Genomic DNA, 13,131 nt, shown 5'->3' with positions numbered 1-13,131 from the left:
TTTATTCTAAGGCTTTTGTGATACAGGGGTCATTCTTAAAGATTTGGGACAAAATTCAAGCTTTAGTGTAAAGAAGGAGGTATTGACGAGGGGGCGAACCCCCTCATATATGTAATTATTATTCCTCATAAGCAAAACGCTCAGATGTTCAGACTTGCTAAAATTTCATCTTTTTGTTGGGGAGGGGGTATTTACGCGGGAGATAATTTTCCATGAAATGGGGAATTTTCGTAAGGAGAATTTCCAAGAGGAAATTGTCGGTGAAAATTTTATGGGGGAATCCTATAATATTTTTCCATGCCAAATTTACCGCGGGAGGAGTTTTTGCGGGGAAGGAATTTTTCGTAGGAACTTTTCCACTGAAAGGGTTATCGATTTTTTCAATGGATTTGAAAAAAAACGACCAGAAATTAAAAAAAAAAACATTGAGGTCGCAAGCTCTTTTGCAGATTTGGGCTCTCAAAAAGAAGTAGCTTTTTTGACTGAAAGCAAGGAACAACATGAAAATTTAGAACGAACAAAACTTATCCCGTGTATGTGGGGATTCCCCTCTCGTCAATCCCTCACTCATTACGCTAATGTTTTTTAGTTCTTTGAAAAGGCATCTTATTCCAATTCAACGGCCATTCTGTTTCAGAAATTGATCTTAACGAGTTTTGACAAAAACTCAAGCTTAAGCGTAATGAGCGAAGGAATGAGGAGGAGAAGCTCCCCTCACATAGGAACTAATTTCGTTCGTTATAAATTTTAATGTTGCTCCTTACTTTCTGTTGAATTTTTTTTCTATTTAATCGTTAAAAAACAAAACGATTGTACTTACCTATTGGCTACTTTTATTTAAGTCAAACTGATACTTTTAGCAAAGCAGTAATCAAAGTAACGTTAAGAGTGGGGGGATCGTGGGATTGCAGCCCTCGTATTATACAAGATAATTGTAATTCTTTTAAAGTTTTAACATTGGTCTTTACACTCACTGGATTTTTCATTTTATGTAAACACTTACTACAAATACTTGTTAATATTTACTTACTGTCACTACTAACAATTTTCAGGGTTAACTACATTTTAATATCTAAAACAGAATAGAATACTCAGTAAGAAAAGCTATCATACGAAAATAATTTGCATGGATATAAATAAAAGTTAAATTAGCTTATACAAAGTGGGCAATAAAGCAAAAATATGCCAAAAACCAAAAGTTTCCAGGATAAAGGAAGTACTCATTCAAAGTTTTTAAAAATTTTAAGTGGAATTTCAAAGATGACAGCAAAAGAAAAGCTTTTCAAATATTTAACTTCTAAGAACTGTAAAGCTTAGACAGTAGTCTCAGCTTTGGTTTAAACGTTGTAGTAGAACAAAGAATAGACTTATATATATATATATATATATATATATATATATATATATATATATATATATATATATATATATATATATATATATATATATATATATATTATTTCTGTGATTTTGTTTTTCAAGATACTTTATTGCATCCTGAGGCCACTGTCATTGATTACGTTTGCCCCCAGTCCTCCCGTGGAACACTTCCTGACAGGTGTTTCTCGTAGCGACTAAGTGAAAAGAAATCACTCTTTTTCAAATTAAATAAAAAAATAAGTTTTTTTAACTGAAAGTAAGGAGTGACATTAAAACTTAAAACGAACAGAAATTACTCCGTACATGAAAGGGGCCCAACGGCCCAGCTGTTACCCTTGACCTTACCTTTAAAAATATTTTTGTGCGAGTTTTATGAATCAAAATTAAAAGTTAAGATCCAAATTTTCTAGATATTCCTGGGCCGAGAGGATTTATGGCATTCTCTCTTGCGTACAAAGATATTTAGAAGATCCATTGAAGGATTGGGCAAAAGTATTGTATAAGTTTTTATTTTGAAGACTCTAAGCAATATGATATTGTTTATTAGCTTCTCATTAGCTTATGTGCTTCTAAAAATATATACTAATTATAATGACGAAGAAACAGGAAATAGACAAACAATAGATTGCATTTTATACTTGGTGTTTTCTATTATGGAATGTGGTTTGCCACAAGTTTCTTTCCTTAGAAAAAAACCGCAGCACATCCGAAAAGAATAAATATAAAATAATGATAATCTTTTGTTTTTCTCAGTTTGGTATCTGATTAGCCTCAGTGACAGTTAAGGTAACTATTTCAATTTAATTTAGCATTTGATATCAAAGGTCCCGATATAAATTGAAAGAGGTGGATACTCGCAGAGGTGGAAACTTGCAGAGCTATGTTTGATACTTTTCAGGTCAAAACCATACCTGCTAAATTTTAAAAATAATTAATTTATTGACATGCTCTGACATAAAATCTTTTATAATATTAAATAGTCGATGAAGAGAAGTGCTCTCTTTACTACAGGAGCACCCAATGTTTTGTATGTATTTTTTCGTTTAATTTTTAGTGTCTTATTAATCCAATCTCATTGATTTTTAACTGTGATGAAAAATCGTCATTTTAGTCCCATTCTACCAGTGCATCGATAGCAATGTAATTTGATCAACAAAAGGTACATAAAAGCTTTTCCTTTCTGGGGAAATCTTACTTACTTGGGTCCTGGATGTTCTCAATGGTCGCGTTGGGGCTATCCCCTTCACACGTTCATTGATCAGTTTTCTATATGATGCCTGGTCGTCAGCTTCTTTGAGAAGGCATAGGAGGTCACCTCCGAAGTTGTCTTTCCATCTATTCCTAGGTATTCCAGGTAGGAGTCTACGGTGGATCCTTCCTTCAAAGTTGACTTTTGGCAGGCGTGATTTTTCCATTCGGTGTATGTGACCCATCCTTTTGAGTTGCTGTAATCGCACTTTATACAGAATTGTAGTTTCCTGCTTAAGTTGCTTTTGAAGGTATTTCTTGCAAGTTTTGACTAGAAACGTCACACCAGCTATACTGCAACTACTACTAACAACTCACCGCAGCACCAACAGGCCTGAGGCCAACACAGCTATGCACGCTCCTTTTCCATCCCAATTTATTCAAAGCCTACACGGGAGAGATATTTCGTCTCGAAGGCCAAGCACATTCTTTTTATGTACAAGTTTTGTGTTGTATCTAAATTTTATCTTCTTCGGGTTATTCGCATGCCGAAATTATCTGTTACAGATTCAAGTTTGGAGGCTTAGGCCTGTAGACTGAAATCAGTTTCTTATAGCTTGTTGAGACCGTCGGCATAAGTTGCATACTGTTCGTGTTGCATCGCCAACAATTTGCCCAGAAACCTCTCAAGACTCCGGGTCTTGTTTGTGTGTTAGCAAGATATTCGCCTCAACCGATTAACTTTGGATTCCAGGAAAGAAGAGGCTCATAAGTCTACAGAGGTATCATAAGTTTTGTCGTCAGTAGTTGGGAGGAGACTCATCCCCCCAAAATATTTGAACTAACTCATAACTTTCCACTTTTTTTTTCAATATTCTTTTAATTTTCAGACAAAACAACCCTTGGCCTTTTGTGACTTTAGTATTTAATTGATAGTTAAGGCTGAAGGCAGTCCATTACGTTTGTCTTCGCTATAAAAATCATAGTTTTTGCAATTTTTTGTGCAAAACAGTTAAATATTCCGAACAAAAGGCTGATAATCAATTAAAATTCATAAAAGAAAGCTTTAAACAGCCTCCCTTCAGCAATTATGTGGTGATAACGTCTACGTGATAACGTGTCAAACAGATCACCATTCCAGTCTCATTGTGAATGAGTCTTAACTGAAACTTTAAAAAGAATACGTAAAAAGATTGTTTTCATGATAACTTTAAGGCTGCAACAGCTATTAGCCTGAAAAAAGTTGCATCATTTAAGAAAAAGGGATAAAACACCTTAAAAGAAAACTGATTTTAATGGTAATGTCAGTATTAAATTTGCATATCAGAGAATTCTGCTGTAGAGGTTTCAAGCTCATCTCTTCCAAAATTGAAAATGTAGTGTTTTTCTGGAGTAGGATGAATTTAATTTTACTCTTTACTCTCATTTGGAAATACTTGTTTTTTATTTACAAATAGACCAAATCTCTAAATCTATAAATATTTTCTAACATTAGATAAAGCAAAGAAAAACGCTATTTAAAAAGGATCGTTTAAAATTCTAAACTTAAAGTTCAGAGTTCAGAGGTTATTTAACTGACTTAAAAATAAATGTCTTATTTATTATTCTAAAATGGTAAGTAGCCGAATTGGCTTGATAACTTTTACCGTATATTTTAGTTCGTCGCGTCACATTCGACAATTTTGTATGTTACGTGATTAGGAACAGTTTCGATTTTCAGCTTTACTTTCTCATGTAAAGTTAACGTCAATTTATTGGGAAACCTGACCTTTTAATCTGGTCAATTGAAACTAAACTTTTTTTTTCTTTTCAGAAAATGAGGGCTATAGTATTCATCCTGCCTTTGTATATTTTTTGCAACCACTTTATCAAAGAAACTGAAGCCATAAGCTGTAGCATTGGAAGACCAGCCTGCGTTGCTTCATGCCAGGTACAAAATTGTGCCACAGGCTACTGTGGCATAGACAAGATTTGTCGGTGCTCAAGATGTGGCACCGGAACTCCAGAGTACCCAAGCATTCCTGGTAAAGAAAACAAAAAGCCAACCAAGAAACCAAGGACTATAAGAGCCACCAGGAAACCAGCTTCTAGGAGACCAAAAACCAGGAGACCAAATAACTATCTAAATAATTGTAAATTTTGCCATTACAGAGGGTAAAACTACCAATCCTTCAACATTATAGCTGCTTTTGCATTTTGGAAAGAAATAAACAAATAATCTTGCATAAATCCATTTACTAACTTTAGTTATTTAGATTCACAGGTATGAGGATTTTAAATAAAAAAATTGGCAAAATAGAAACGGCTGGCCAAGGGCATCCATAAGAAAATTCCCTACCCTTAAAATGCCAAAAGTATACAAAACAATTAAAAATGAATAAATTGGAATTTTTGAAGTTTTTATGAAAAAAAAATTATTTTCAAACCTTAGTTTCTACCAGGCATCTATCCTTCCATTTCACATTTCCTTTGAGTGATAGTTCTCAAATGTATTAGCCTGTAACATTTCACTAAAGTTGAAGCAAAAGCCCTTTTGTGTGATAAAATATTGAAACTCCATGAAAAAGGGCTAAGATAAAAGATATGAAACTTCCGCTAGCCAATCAGGAGACTGAGATTTGAACCAAAGTGTTCACTGTAATGAAGGGAAAGTAAAGAGAAAACGAAACTTTAATAATCAAAAATTTCATTATAACCTGTACAACATAGGAATTGCTGTCTATGCTCATTCGGGTACTTACGTATTATACCAACCACTCTCAACAAGTGAAGTTAGGTTATTCATAATGAAATATACCAAAATATGATAACAAATATAATACTTTAGTGATAAAATTATGGAAACTGTAACAGAGAATCATGGAAAGCAGGCCACACCAAACGTATTATATTAAATACCTAACCTTACCAACTCTATATATTAAATATTTAATTAAAAAATTACTTAATAGTACTTTATTTCAATCATACTAAGCTTATTATTTCCGACCAGACACAGAGAAACCGGTTTGAAACATCACATTATCCACATCACCGTTTCTTGTCAAACATTGGAGGATTTTCTTGTGGAAGTCAACAGGGTTTTGAACTCATATAATGCATTTACATGTTTAAGTCATTTAACGTTAAGAAAACGCGTTTTATTGTGTCAAGTAAAATTTAAAGTCCAACAACTGCTGATAAAAGAGTTTTTCAATGGTAAAGCTTTTACGCAGGTGAATCAAGTATATTACCTAGGTTTCTTCCTTGATTGCAATTAAATAAAAAAAAAAAAAACAAGTTTTTTTAACTGAAAGTAAGGAGCGACATTAAAACTTGAAACTAACAGAAATTTCAGTTAAAAAAAAACTTGTTTTTTAATTTAATTTCTGAATGTTTTTTAGTTAATCCATGTTTGATTCTGGCTCTCTGCAGATGAATAATTAAAGCGAAATTTGTATATTTATATATTTTGCTAAATGGCTTTCCCATAGTTTTGATCGAATGATTATGAGAAAAAAGGAGGGGGGAGGAGGCCCAGTTTCCCTCCAATTTTTCGGGTACTTAAAAAGGCAACTAGAACTTTTAGTTTTTACGGACGTTTTCATTAGTAAAATATATACGTAACTTACGAATTAGCTTACGTAACAAACTTCTATATTCGTATGATTTTATTACGTATATGAAATGGTTTGCCCACTCGTCAATACCTCGCTCTTTACACTAAAGCTTAAATTTTGTCCCCTGAATCACAAAGGCCGTAGAATAAATAGTTGAAATTACTAAAAATACTTTAGCGTAAAGAGTGAGGTATTAGGAGGAGGTGAACCCCTTATATGCGCAATATTTTCTGTTCGTTTTAAGTTTTAATGCTACTCCTTACTTTTAGTTGAAAAAAACTTTTTCATATTTATTTTTTCATTGTTTTTTTTAAATAATTTTAGAAAATGCTGCGCCCCCTTCATGGAAATCTTCTTCCCCCATGACAAATCCCTCCATGGAAAGTTTTCCCTACATAATGCCTCTTCTCAACCCCTCCTCCCAACTAAAAATCCCCTTGAAAACGTCTGTACACTCCCCAATAACCATTACTATATGCAAACACTGGTCAAAGTTTATAACTTGCAGCCCCTCCCACGGGGACTGTGGGGAAGTAAGTCGTCCCTAAAGACATAGTTATAAGGTTTTTCGACTATGTTGAATAAAATGGCTATCTCAGAATTTTGATCTGACGACTTTTGGAAAAAATGAGCGTGGGAGGGGGCCTAGGTGCCCTCCAATTTTTTTAGTCACTTAAAAAAGGCACAAGAACTTTTCATTTCCGTTCGAATGAGCCCTCTCCCAAAAATCTAGGACCACTGTGTCGATACGATCACCCCTGGAAAAAAATAAATAAATAAAATAAACAAACAAATAAACACGCATCCGTGATTTTTCTTCTGGCAAAAAATACAAAATTCTACATTTTTGTAGATAGGAGCTTAGAAATAGTTCAATAGGGTTCTCTGATACGCTGAATCTGATGGTGTGATTTTAGTTAAGATTCTATTACTCTTAGGCGGTGTTTCCCCCTATTTTCTAAAACAGGCCAAATTTTCTCAGGTAACTTTTGATGGGTAAGACTAAACTTGATGAAACTTATATATTTAAAATCAGCATTAAAATACGATTCTTTGATGTAACTATCGGTATCAAAATTTCGTTTTTTATAGTTTTGGTTACTATTGAGCTTGGTCGAGAGTTTGCTTGGTGAGCTTGGAGAGTTTGGTCGCTCCTTACTACAGTTCGTTACCACGAACTGTTTGATTTATCTTCGAAGCATCACAAAGATCTAGTTGCAGCCAAAGCTGCAAGAGATATAGGAGTTACACGGATTTTAAAGCATGATTTACTTCTATTGACTCTTGTCAATGCAATTAAGAGCCTTTGCACTTTTTAATACAGTGTGTTTTGTGGTCAAATTCTATAGAATAAAGCCGTTCTGTTGTTTGAAAATTGTGTTGAGAGTTAATAATACGGCATCTTGCTTCCAGCGTTTAAGAGTGCTTAACGTAGGGCAAGTCCATGAATACCAAGCTGCCATTTTCGCATGTCAGTGTTCGAGTAATGTATGTCCTTCGGCCTTTAGTCAGTTTCTTTGTGCAAATGATGTTCTTCACTCATATGGTACTAGGAATAACGACAATTTTGTAGTTGAGCAGAAAAACACCACACATACATAAAAACACCGGCTTTACTATCATTTATCTAGCTCAGAAAATTTGGAATAACATTCTGAGTGGCATTTGGGTTTCTGAGTAAATTGGTTCATTTGAAAATAGATTAAGAAGTATTTTTTTAAAGCTAAAATATAGTCATTTGAATTTTTTTTTAACAATTTATATTATTTCCTTTATAAAAATGGTATGACAAGAGAAAATTTTGATTTTGTTTGCTTAAACGTTGATTAATCGGTTGAGGATTGCAGGCGTTTTTATCATGTGCGTTGATGCCTTCCCTTGGCGGTTGTTGCAAATAATGGGTAAGTTGTTGTAGACAAGGTTATGCCAAAAACGAAGGGGTTTCTGTCTCCGGTGTCCACAGCTTTTTATGATAGAGCTGAAGTTTTGGAGCACGACATTTCTTTAAAAAAGACAACTAACATATCCAGTTGAGAATTAGCGTTTTCACAATAAAAGACGGTCTGTTATTGCCCCAGTACCCATATTGCATTCTTACTACAAAATGATTCCTTCCAATGAAGGAAAACTATGGCGCCAATTTTTGCTTCCCCGTTGATCTCAAGGACCTTAAACGAAAATTTAAAAGTACAAATATTTAAAAGAGGATGCACAAATCCTCTCTTAATACTTTCCCTCATCTCCAAAACAATCCACTGTGACTATCTTAATAGTTAATGCGTAGCTACATGCAGTAATGTTTAACCAATATCTGTGTAAACAGTCTATACCAGCCCTTTATTTTGTATATACAACATATAAGTTTAAAGACGAGTATATCGCCGTGGGACCAAGTGGCCTTTAGAATTCTTACTTGATAGTATTTTGACCTTTTTCAGGCCGATGTGCTGTTTTGCAGCAAAAAATGCTACTTTATTACTACTACTAACAACAACTACCCACAGCATCAAGCCACCAGAGGCCAACACAGCTATCTACACTCCTCCTCCATCCCATTCTGTTCAAAGTTCTCCTCTTTACACCCTCCCAGGAAGTTACCATTTTCCTTAAATCTTTCCTTACGATATCCTCCCACCCCAAATAGGGAAGACCATCTATTCGCTTGGCCCTAGATGGTTGGCCAAAAACAACAATCTTTGGCAATATTTCATCCTTCATCTGCAGAACATGCCCTGGTTATCTCAACCTTCACCCTATTTTCGCTACTCAACGTCACCTTTTCATCTTTACTTATTCCTAGCCTTAGTGACTTAGTCTTCTTAACATTAATTTTCAAACCTGTTCTAGGACCCTGAACTCGCAGAACCTCTTAAAGTCCATTCATTTTGCTGACACTTTCAGTTTTTATTGGTAAATAAAGGCGAGTTGTATTTCTACCTTTGTATCGACTATTTTCCCCGAGCCCTCGTAGGGATAAGCAGAGAGCACTAGGAGTTTACCGTCATGGTAATATCCACTCAAGGACCCGTCCTCCTCCTACGATATACTTATATAGAAATTATTGGTGGCACAGAGCGTATTACCTTAGACCAAATATAGTGTCACATACGTCACCAAAGGTAGTACACTTGTCGTATCAACGCTAGTTATAATTGTGACCAGCCCACAGCACGCATAGCAGTGCGAGAAGAACTCTTAGAATTCGTGGCTTGTTAGAGTTGACTGTGGCACCATAGAACACGTTACTTACGCTGGTTACCAGCGTCGGTGCCGGAGAACTTGAATACTGATTGCAACAAAAGACTGTGGGTGGCGATACCATACACTAGTAACATCAGTACTGTCACTGGTGGCGCTGTGTCACGGGTAATGATGGCGCTAGAGCATTTACACCTATGTTCTGGTTGTTTTAGGGGGCACTTTGTTGAGTGACACTTGAATCGTAGACATAATGTCCCTCCTATAACGAAACTTTCAGCAATTCCAGCTACATTATACAACTACTAACTTACAGCATACAGCCATTACAGCCTGTATCAAGCAACACAACATTTACTGATTTGCAAAAACAATGCAATGCTTTAAATTATTTCTCATGGGTTTCAACAAATTTTAAAAAAATATTTCGTTCAATAAGGACAAATAAATTTTCATTAAAAAGATGAGGAAACTTAAGGGTGCTGCCCTCCATTTTAGAGGATTTTTGGGGGGTTTACCGTTTGCCTTGACTTGAATTTGGAAATAATATTTCTTTTAATTTCGGTTTTGCGTGATTTATTTTTATATCATAATGGAGGTTGGCTAGCCCCTTGCTTTAGATAAATACTCTCCATATGAAGGTATTTTGCTTTTAAAGTTTTAATAATGTTGGAAGACTCGAAAAACAAATTGACTACCCTTAAATTTAAATAACTAAAAAATTCCGAAAAAGATGGTTTTCACAAAGTAAAGACCCATATAAAAACTAAAGCAAGAAGAAATAAAGTCTTATAATAAGTCAAACTTATAATGATCAAACATAACTGTCAATGGATAAATGAATCCCGAAACAAACAGAAAACATACACTGATACAGATGATACTGAAACGGGCAAAATTAAAATGAACCATCAAGTCAAACCTAAAACGGAGATAAATTACTTCAAGCAAGAGTAGGGCTACCCCCTCCCCCTAAACTTTCCAACGGCTATCACGTCATTTGCGTTTTATTGAAAACTATAAGCGTCCTTAACAACGTGGCTTATTTTGTCAACTCATCGACGAAAAAAAAGCCATAATAATGAAGTAGCCTGTAAAAAACTAATGAAAATAAACTGAATGTTTGCTATACATTGATATAAATTCATGGTTCTGGATTTTATTCATTGATAGTAATTTCTGGCTGTTTTAAGTTGAAATTATTATTGGAATTTATTTCTGTTTGCCTTATCAAACAGTTCGTGGTAACGAACTGTAGTAAGGAGCGATCCGGCTCAATAGTAACCAAAACTCTAAAAAATTGAATTTTGATATCAATAGCTACATCAAAAGAATCGCATTTTAATGTTGATTTTAAATATATAAGTTTCATCAAGTTCATTCTTACCCATCAAAAGTTACGAGCCTGAGAAAATTTGCCTTATTTAGGAAAATAGGGGGAAACACCCCCTAAAAGTCGTAGGATCTTAACGAAAATGACACCATCAGATTCAGCGTATCAGAGAACCCTACTGTAGAAGTTTCAAGCTCCTATCTACAAAAATGTGGAATTTTGTATTTTTTTGCCAGAAGACAAATCACGGGTGCGTGTTTATTTGTTTGTTTTTTTTTTTTTTTTTTTTTTTTTTTTTTTTTTTTTTTTTTTCCCAGGGGTCATCGTATCGACCAAGTGGTCCTAGAATGTCGCAAGAGGGCTCATTCTAACGGAAATGAAAAGTTCTAGTGCCCTTTTTAAGTGACCAAAAAAATTGGAGGGCACCTAGGCCCCCTCCCACGCTCATTTTTCTCCAAAGTCAACAGATCCAAATTTTGAGAAAGCCATTTTGTTCCGCATAGTGAAAAACCATAATAACTATGTCTTTGGGAATGACTTACTCCCCCAAAGTCCCTGGGGGTGGGGCTGCAACTTACAAACTTCGACCAGTGTTTACATATAATAATGGTTATTGGGAAGTGTACAGTCGGTTTCAGGGGATTTTTTTTTGGTTTTGGGGGTGGGGTTGAGGGGAGGGGGCTATGTGGGAGGATCTTTCCATGGAGAAATGTGTCATGGGGGAACAGAAATTCAATGAAAAGGGCGCAGGATTTTCTAAAATTACTATAAAAAAACAATGAAAAAGTAAACATGGAAAATTTTTTTTCAATTGAAAGTAAAGAGTAGCATTGAAACTTAAAACGAACAGAGATTATTACGCATATGAGGGGTTCTAAAAATACTTTAGCATAAAGAGCGAGGTATTTAGGAGGAGATAAATACCTCGCTCTTTATGCTATAGTATTTTTAGTAATTTCAACTATTCATTCTAAAGCCTTTCTGATTCAGGGGTCATTCTTAAAGAATTGGGACAAAACTTGCGATTTAGTGTAAAGAACGAGGTATTAACGAGGGTACAAACCCTCTCATATACATAATAAAAATTAAAGAATATAAAAGTTTGTTACGTAAGATAATTCTTAAGTTACGTATATTTTTTACTAATAGAAAAATTCGTTAAAAATAAAAATTTATAGTTGCCTTTCTATGTAACCGAAAAATTGCATGGCAACTAGGCCTCCTTTCCCATCCCTTATTTCTCAAATTTGTCTGATCAAAACTAAGAGAAAGCCATTTAGCCAAAAAAGGAATTAATATGCAAATTTCATTTTAATAATTTATGTGTGGAGAGCCAAAATCAAACATGCATTAATTAAAAAACGTTCAGAAATTACATAAAAAAAACTAGTTTTTTTAACTGAAAGTAAGGAGCGACATTAAAACTTAAAACGAACAGAAATTACTCCGTATATGAAATGGGTTGTCCCCTCCGCAATCCCTCGCTCTTTACGCTAAAGTTTGACTCTTTGCCACAATTCTGCTTTTTAATACAATTAAAAGCTTTACCGTAAAGAGCGAGGGATTGCGGAGGGGACAACCCATTTCATATACGGAGTAATTTATGTTCGTTTTAAGTTTTAATGTCGCTCCTTACTTTCAGTTAAAAAAACTAGTTTTTTTTATGTAATATTTTCCTAAGGCTCTTTGCTTTTCCTCGAAAAACTTCTTTTCGGAAAGATTTCTTTTTTAAATTAATTTTTGTTCGTTTATAATTGCCAAAGTTTTATTACTGATAATATTATGAATATGCTTTAGTTTATGGTCATTTGACAGTCTGGATACAAACTGCGTCTTTAGATTCCGGTTAACATCTCCCTCAACGTTCCCTGAAAGTCTCGTCTTAATTCCATTAGCCTTTCCTGAAATATTATAGAATACGTCCTATTGACGTTCTAGATGCACATAATGTCTTCTGATTTAGTTCAATATATTTCATAGGTATATTTTCCTGAGTTTCAACTTAGTACCCTTAGCCGCTCCTGAGATATTGCAGAAGAACCATTCATAAAATCTGGAAGCAAATAGTGTCTCTGATTTAGCTGAAAAACCCCATCAAAATCCCAGGGAAGTTTCAGCTAAATACGCTACGCCATTCCAGAGTTATTGCAAATACGCCTTTTTGATAATCTAGATGTATATTGCGTCTTTTGATTTATTTCAACAGTCCCTCAATATTCCCGTGCAGTTGCAGATTAATAGTCATAGCCATTCCTATGATATTGCAGATCAAGATATTTGACAACCTGGATGAACGTAGTTTGATTTAGTTCAACATTGCCTTAAAATTCAAGCTTAATATCATTAGCCCTTTCTGAGATATTGTATATAAACCCTTTCAAGATAAAATTTATTAATATTTTATTTAACATACGATGAATATATGCTATTAAT

The 13,131-nt window shown here is 34.5% G+C and overlaps 1 long non-coding RNA gene across 1 annotated transcript; it reads left to right on the top strand.

Moving 5' to 3' along the window:
* Window positions 1-2,086: 2,086 nt before the first annotated feature.
* Window positions 2,087-4,797, top strand: LOC136032206 (uncharacterized). The gene is made up of 2 exons (XR_010618681.1): window positions 2,087-2,166; window positions 4,382-4,797. It is a non-coding gene; the product is annotated as an uncharacterized LOC136032206 (long non-coding RNA).
* The last annotated feature ends 8,334 nt before the right edge of the window (window positions 4,798-13,131 follow it).

This window comes from Artemia franciscana, chromosome 10, assembly GCF_032884065.1.
Source record: "Artemia franciscana chromosome 10, ASM3288406v1, whole genome shotgun sequence".
NCBI classification, from domain to species: domain Eukaryota; kingdom Metazoa; phylum Arthropoda; class Branchiopoda; order Anostraca; family Artemiidae; genus Artemia; species Artemia franciscana.
This window is presented reverse-complemented; position numbering and strand designations above follow the sequence as displayed.